Source organism: Pseudorca crassidens, chromosome 4 (assembly GCF_039906515.1).
Source record: "Pseudorca crassidens isolate mPseCra1 chromosome 4, mPseCra1.hap1, whole genome shotgun sequence".
NCBI lineage: Eukaryota > Metazoa > Chordata > Mammalia > Artiodactyla > Delphinidae > Pseudorca > Pseudorca crassidens.
In genome coordinates this window covers 85419268-85427656 of record NC_090299.1, presented here as the reverse complement: position 1 = coordinate 85427656, position 8389 = coordinate 85419268, and the positions used below count along the sequence as shown (strand labels likewise).

General features: G+C 34.4%; 1 long non-coding RNA gene across 4 annotated transcripts in view; it reads right to left on the bottom strand.

Annotated features, from left to right (window-relative positions):
- The window catches only part of LOC137223768 (uncharacterized), a 198501-nt gene that overhangs the window by 182577 nt on the left and 7535 nt on the right, over positions 1-8389 (bottom strand). For all 4 annotated transcript variants that reach the window (XR_010943057.1, XR_010943055.1, XR_010943056.1 and 1 more), the window contains exons 2-3: positions 5961-6075; positions 346-412 (exon numbers count right to left, since the gene is read on the bottom strand). This is a non-coding gene — a long non-coding RNA (uncharacterized lncRNA). The remainder of the gene's footprint in view (positions 1-345; positions 413-5960; positions 6076-8389) is intronic.

Sequence of the window (8389 nt, the reverse complement as noted above, 5' to 3'; positions counted from 1 at the left end):
CTATGGTTTAAAAAAACAAAATGCAATGAATCAAATTTTTTCCTTGGCTTCAAAAGCATTCTGATGTTTGGAGTATTCAGCAGCCAACCCACCGTCCACTGCTCCAACCTGACAAGATTTATAAATAGTTCTCTTTCATCCCATTCTTCACTTGGTACAGGTTGTGAAGTGCCTCCATATAAAAGGGAGTTTCAGAGGGGCTCAGATTTGGACAGGGGGTTAGAACATTCCTCTTGGGCTGTGTAGTCTATGGAGTTTGTGGTAATTAAGTGTAGTAATAATAACAATGTTTTAAAATACAATCATGAAAAGATATATACTCATTATGTTTTATAAATAACATACCTTCTCTTTTAATATCAGGGATTTTTTTCTATCTTCTGATCTTTCTAAATCCATAATCCACAAATCACTAAAAAAAAAAATAAGAAATCAAGCAAATGCACAAGCAAAAATTATTTGATATGTAAAATTAACTCTGAAAACCTCAGTTTCACTATATATAGGTCAAAGGAGACCTATATATAGTGAAAGGTATTAGAAAAGGGAAAAGAAAAACTCTCTGTAAACGTATAACTAATACCTGCTGATGTTCACATTGAGTGGTATGGTTTCCAAAATACATCAGCACAATACCTCTTGTAATTTAGGCCTGTTTCCACCCATTCCATGAAAAAGGGGATAGGATGATATAATAACCATTAAATAAGAAAACTGTATAAGGGAATTAAAAGAAATTCAACCACTCTTTAACTTATTTTTTAAAAGACAGGGATAGGATGATATAATATCCATTAAATAAGAAAACTGTATAAGGGAATTAAAAGAAATTCAACCACTCTTTAACTTATTTTTTAAAAGAAATAGGTAAAATATTATTATATTCACATGAGGTATGTAGTGCCACACAAAAGATGAAATGTCATTTCCACACATTCCAGGCCTTGTGGAACTGTGGTTAAGTAAACTACTAATTAAACTAATGGTAGGTCTTTCCTTTCCTTATTTTTCTCTTCTCATACTTTTAGTGTTGTAGTGTGTAGTAGTTATTTTTCCACATTCTAGGTTATTTTCCAATTCTGTCTCCATTGGTCCTATTTCTGTCACTATTGAACTCCTTCCTTCTACTCTTTCATTCATATCGTCTTTTTACTAAACTCATACCTTTAATTAGCCAATCAATGCCCCAACTCTACAGTTGAATTGGGCTGGACTCAAATTTGTAATGTGCTAAAATGCTCAAAGTTAACTTTAAAGGTGTGTATACTGATACCAAGAATTTAAAGTTCACTAGATGACACAGGAATATAGATAAGTCACAACAAAACCATTCTTCTCCACCATCTCTTTATTATACGTATTCTTATTCCCAAACTGATAACAATTCTTACATATGGATTTAAAGGCAAAAATATACAAGATACAATCTAAGGGCTTTGTTAGATATGTGTTTATTGAACATATGTCAGTTTGGCTTTTACACATTCAAGAAACTGTTCTACTTAGATACACTCTTAGGCATTTTTTAATACATTAACTAAAGGGCTATTCAAAATCTTGATGCAGGTGTTTTTAAACTGTGGACCATGTGCAAAACTGTATTACAATGCAACTGCTTTACTTTTATTCCTATTTGTATTATTTTATGCATTTAAAAACATTATCCTGAGAAGGGTTTTTGGCCATACCAGACTGCCAAAGGAGCCAATGTCACAAAAAAGGTTAGGAATTCTCAACTGATTCTGTATATTCATAAAGAAGTTTATTACAATAAAAATGTATCAGAATGTATTCACCTGATACATTTTTATATATATATATTCATAATAATGTTAATATTGAAACTGTACTGGATTGATTCAATTTGATCACTCACCATTTTCAACCTTAAAAACTCTCTTAAGGCTCAACATGTAATGAAAAACTTGGCAGGAATAAATATATTATATAAATGTTGTGGTCTGTAAATTATAATGTGGATATGGATTTATACCAAAATTAATACTGCAAAAGGTAAATGTGGCTTTTAAGTTAAAGATACATCACTCAACATAGAGTATTTCATATTTGGTATTATAGTCATTTACTCTATTTTCAGTCATAATAAAAGATGAGGATTCCTTGTAAAAAAGGATATGTTCTGCAGAGTTAATCCAATATATCAGATAATTAAGATTCTATCTTGGATATCTCCTCTTCTATTTGGCATATAAAACTGGTTAAAAACTGGATTTCCTCTTGCTAAATTCAATTTAGTAATACATAACATGAACAAACAAAAATGAATTAAAAGATTGTGCAAATTCAATTTCAGCCTACAAAACAGAGATATCATGTCTTATAACAAACAAACCAAAAATGTTGGAGTACTACAAACATAATCTTCCCAGCAGCATAAATCAGTGTAAATGAGTTAGAAAAAAATTTTAAGTGCCCTATCTCAGAACTTACTTGGTAGTCACAAAGAGATAATATTTATGAGCAGCTAAAATACATTTGAATTTCATCTATTTTACCTTTAGCCTAGTTTCAAATGTCAAACCAATTCTTGTTGTCTAATTACTATAAATTGTGTCCATAGGAGACTAAATAGAATAAGATTCAATTTAATTTCTAAGATTAATTGATTTAAATCTTCAATTTAATTCTTTTGGTTATTAAGTATAAAAATTAGGTATAAAACAGTAAGTCTAATTTTTTAAATTATATAATATACAAAGTGCATGCATAGGAAAAATAGAATATGTGCAAAAAGTATTGATATAGTTACCTCTGAATGATTTTTTAAATTTCTTGTGAATACCTGTATCCCAAATTTCCAGAATGAACATATATTGCTTTTCTAATGAGGAAAAGGTACAATAAATATTATATGTGTGTTTGTATGACTTTTGTGCTGTTTCTGTTAGAGTGCTTTCTGCTGTAAGCAATAGAAATGTCAGACTAGACGTGGCATGTTTTCATTTCACGTTACAGGAAGTCCAGAAGAAAGCATGCAGAGTTGGTTAGTTCAGAGCTTTGAGTCATTTTCTCTGCTTCCTCTAGGCTTTAGTGATCAGAAACTACTTGTCACCAACTAGAAGTCTCAAAGGCACAAAGAAAGGGTGGCTTCTCACTATACATCTCTCTTTCCCAGAACCCTCAGCACTTCCTCTTAGATTGGCTAGAACTGGAGCACATGACCACCTCTAAACTATCACTAGCAAAGGAGAAAGGGATTACCCTAAACACCTTAAGGGTATGTTTTATCTTATGGAGAGCAGCACTCAATTTCCCTGAACATTTAGTCACCTGATAACTTTAAAAAAATATTTAGTTCTTTTTTTCCTCTCTCTTTTTCTTTTTTTGTGAGAGCAAGAGGGGAATGTTTTGGGGATCAGAAGACAGAAGTATCTGCTACTATCACCAATTACCTTCTCAAAATAAAATCAGGACTATGTATATCACAAAATTTAACAGCACACAATTTAAACACAAAGAATAAAGGCTAAATATAGTCTTGGTACATTGTAATTACACAATAAATGTAGCCCTAAGGGAAAAGAACTTTATTATTTTTCACAATCTAAATCCGAACATTTAAACTCCTGTGGTTGGAATCTTCATCTGATGCATAGAGGGTAACTTCCACCCAATTATTGACTTTCTTTTATAACTAGTCCACTGGATAAGAAATTTGCATAAGTTTTAAAAATTCTAACTATGACTTGAGATCAAGTGAATAATTGTCAAATTAATAATTTAAAAATGTGATTAAGACTAAAAAACTAAAAACTAAAAAAGAAAAAAAAAAATGTGGTAACCTGAAGTGGATTTCCCATGAAGCTAATGAAACTTAATTTCAAAGCTCCTCATTTAGCCGCCTCATGAGCCCTGGAAAAGAAGTCTTCCCATGGGTACATGTTTTTATAAAATTCATAAAAATAAGATATTATAATTGCAATAATTAAGACTATCTCTTTTCACTTTTACTTCCCCTCTGTCACACTCATGCCTCAGATGAGGTGGTGTTGGAATGGTCATGGATAGCTTTGGGATCCAGCCAAGGGGAACTTGAATTAGGTATATATTTACATTGAATCTAGAGGGATATTTTGTGGTTCTTGGTCACTTTCATGTGTAGTTAAGTCACTGCTAACCATCACAGTAAGCATCTAGGCATAGTACTAGATAAAATATTGTTACCCCCATACAGACTTACCTGGCATAGTGACAGGAAAGTGTAGGCCCATACATATCATGATATGTAGAGGTCATATCATGATATGGAGGTGTCTAGAGTATGGCACCAGAACTATTTGAGTAGTGGAGGAAAAGTAGGGTATAAAACGTACAGAAACCGGTCTACAGAAATTATTTCACTCTTTAGCATGTCCACCCTAAAGTGATTCCCAATAAATCGCACCCCTGTGATTTATTCCCAATAAATCACACCCCTGTATAAGGTACTCTTGCTTCCAACCATGCTTTACCTATGGAAAAGGTAATGGGATATCATTTCTTTGATTAAGCTATAAGGTAAAGGTGATAGGATGTTCCTCCCATGACTCTTGTTACATTATATATGATTATCTTAGCTGACTGAGCCCGAAATTCTCCTGCTGCCCTTGAAGAAGCAAACAGCCACGCTGTGAACTACTTTTGCAGAGAGTATGTGGCAGGGAATTGTGGGCAGCCTCTAGGACCTGAGGGTAGCCTCTGGTGGACAGCCAATGAGAAGTTGGGACCCTCAGTCATACAGATGCAAGGAAACGAATTCTGCCAACAACCTGATAGCCTGCAAGTGGATTTGTCCTTAGTCAAGCCTACAGAGAAGAGCACAGCCTGGCCAACATCTTGATTACAGCCTGCTGACACCCGAAAGAGAAGACCCAGTCTCAAGCCTGGGCTCCACACCCACAGAAACTGTGAGATAAATGTGTGTTGTTTCAAATCACTATGCTTGTGGTAATTTATTATGCAACAATGGAAAACTAATATACTTAGCATGTAAAATTGTAAGAAAAAGATTGGGTCCTCATCAAATCCTAGTTAAAATAGAAATTCTCTCCTTTCAGAAATATACTCAACAGTGCAGCATATACAATTATAAATGCCTACATTATTTTTTCTTTTTGACTGGAAATGTAAAATTTATCAGAATTCCTGTGTTTGTAGGGTACAAAACTGTAGCAGTACTAAAGCCAGTGAGTACATCTGTTTCATGCATCTCAATGTATGCGATTAAATGTTAGGATGTCATTACTTACAAAGAATTTTGAAATTGAAAGAAAAAATTTTAAACTATCACTATATAAAACATTATATTATAAAACATTGTTATACTAAGACATAATTAGGGAGTATGAAGCCAAAATAATTTATGGGAAAAAGTACTTTAGAGTTATGTCAAGCAGTTAATGCTTAAAATTATTACTTTTTTTTTTATTTTTTTAGATTTTGTGATGTTTGTAAAACCTTCAGGCCCCAGAAAACATGAATCCTTCTGATAGGAACTAAGCCTCTGCATTATTTCTAAGACCACTTCCCACTTTCCAAACTTATACACTAGTTCTGGTAAAAGGATTCAAATTTTATTTTCTTGCCAAATTCACTATCCCAGTGATCTCTTCAGAAAGCTAGACTTGCTAGAATGGGGTCCTGCCTTATTCCTACCATTCTAATGCCTCCTCTCCATTAGAATGGGACTGAAGTCTGCTCCTAAACCAACTTTAACTAAGGAGAACATGCTATTTTTATTTCACGCATCTCTGCTGCAAACTATATACTGGTCTGTGTACCAAAATCTCTAATGCTCCCTACTTTTACAGATTTTTAATTACTATGCTCCACACACCTAATAGGATGTATCTTGCTGCACTCTCATCCACTGCTTTCTCTATTACTAGTTGATCTCTGCAACTAGTAATTATCTATCACTAAACATGCTGAATGTGTTCTACTTTCTAGGATGCACTTACCATATTCACTGATAGCTGGTTCCTCTACAACAATTGCTTGCCCCAATAGATGTAGTTCCCAGGAATACCTTCATAAGGTCTCCAAGTCCATTGCAGATAACAATCCCATGACAATCTATTTGACAAAATGCAACAACTATCAGAACAGCACTGTCAAATTCAATAGAAAACAGATCCCAAAGAAATAGAAATGCAGAAGCTGACAAAGATTTATCAGAGGAGCGCTCTCTCAACTTCCCACTGTTAAACATTCCTAAACTATATCCTGTTCTCTGTGTTCTCCTATTACAATGGAAGACTTGTCCCTGCTCCTCTTAAAAGCCAATTCCTCTCCTTGTGTTGTGGATACCATTCTCTCTCACCTTTCAAGGACATCACTTCTTCGGATATCCCCTTGTCCTCCTATACCATCAATCTCCCCCTTTCTACTAAATCATTCCCACTGCTGTATGAAAATGCTTTTTATCTTGCATCTTAAAAAAAAATCCTCCTCAGCCATATACTCAATTTCAGCTTCACCTCCCACAATTCATTTCTCTACTGTCCCTCCCAGAAAACTTCTCAAGAGTTGTCCACACCTGATAACTCCTCTTCCTTACTTCCCTTTTAATCTTCAACACCTGTCACCTTGTAGTCTGTCCTTACTACTCCAGTGAAACTCTAGTAAAGGTCACCAAAGATCACCCTACTATGAAAACTAATGGTGATTTCTCTGTTCTTGACTTACTGTAATTTTCATCAACAGTCAAACAATTGTTCATTCTCTCTGTAAGGAGCTCAGGTGAAGGAGGACTGGGCCATATCTTGGAGAATACTGGAGTGGCAGGAGTTGAAAGAGAAAGCTTAATTTGGGAGAGAGCACAAGACAAAGAGGTGGGTTGGGAAATTGTCAAGCACCAGGGAGCTACATGGAAGCTTAATTGATGTCTGAAGGCCATCCCTCTGTCTTCAAGTGAGTAAATAAGATTGCCGTCACAGAGGAGCCCCATTGTTGTTTTTCTTATCACTATCTGGTGAATGGCCTTCCATTTTCAGATATCAGCACAATATCCCTTAGCCATTCATGAAAACAGTAATCATCCTAAAACAAGGCTGAGCCCCCATCTGAATAACTATTCTGGGTAGAAATCCAATTTTCATCAGTCTAGTATATTTTTAATTCCACTGAAAAGAGGGGGTGGTAATTCCTTAACAAATTAAGAACAAAGCCCAGCATCAATACTTGAGTGGAACCGGACAGTGATGAATTCCTATACCAATTTGCTTCCCACTTGAGACACTCCTCTTAGCTCTGTGAAACCATCCCCTCCCAGTTTTTCTCCTATCTCACTAGGAGTTCTTTCTCAGTTTCATTTTTTCCTCTTTCTATTCTACCTAATGTTTATATGGGCTCAGATCTAGGGATTCTTGGTTTATCTGTCTACCCTCTCCCCCTTGGGGATATCACCCAGTACTCTGTGTGTGTGTGTGTGTGTGTGTGTGTGTGTGTGTGTATACACATATACAAACACATGCACATGTACACACACATATTTATATATATATTATTAAATTTATATATTTAGCTCAGACTTCTTTAAGCTACAAGTTCATAGATCCAAATTTATACTTGATTCCTCTTCATGTACATCTTAAACTCAATATATCTTTATTATGTTATAATGAACTCTTTATTTCTTCCCTAAATCACTTTCTCATTTATTCTTTCCATCTCAATGCTGGCACCAAAATATGCCTAACTTGTTCAAGCCAAAATCCAGGATTTATTCTTAATTTATCTCTCCATAGTATCTTATATCTAATCCATCAATAAGTTCAGTCTTCAAAACATTTTCCAAATCTATTTCTCTATTTCTATTGTCATTGACCTAGTCTAATCCAGCATCACCTCTCTCAACCTGATTAGAGCCACAAACTTCTCACCAAATTCCTCTTGCTCTGCTATAATCCATTCTCCACAATGCAGCCAGAATGCTCGTTTTAAATATAATTAAAATGTCACTAGTCTGCTTACTCTCTAATGACTCCACATCCCACTTAAAACAAAATCCAAATTTCTTATCTTGGTGTTCTTGAGCAACTTTGAATGATCAATTCTGACTTCAGGCTGAGAGGCTGTGGGACATTGCCAATGTTAACTTTTTTCCTTCTTCAGTAAAAGGATGGAATTAGTATAATATCATCATTGTCCCTAAAGAGTGACACAGCAAGACCCACACTGTGGTTCAAGGAAATATATGTGTGTATAATATATTTTTTATATATTTATAATTTTGTATATATATTTACATGTATATGCTAAGAAAAATGAAATATGTAAAACTCTGTAAAATTCTTTGAGATATTTCAGAGTGCAGATGTAATACAAGTTTGCTGCCTTAATGTTTCTATTCAGTAATGGAGAAAAATACTACCTTCATCAATTAGGA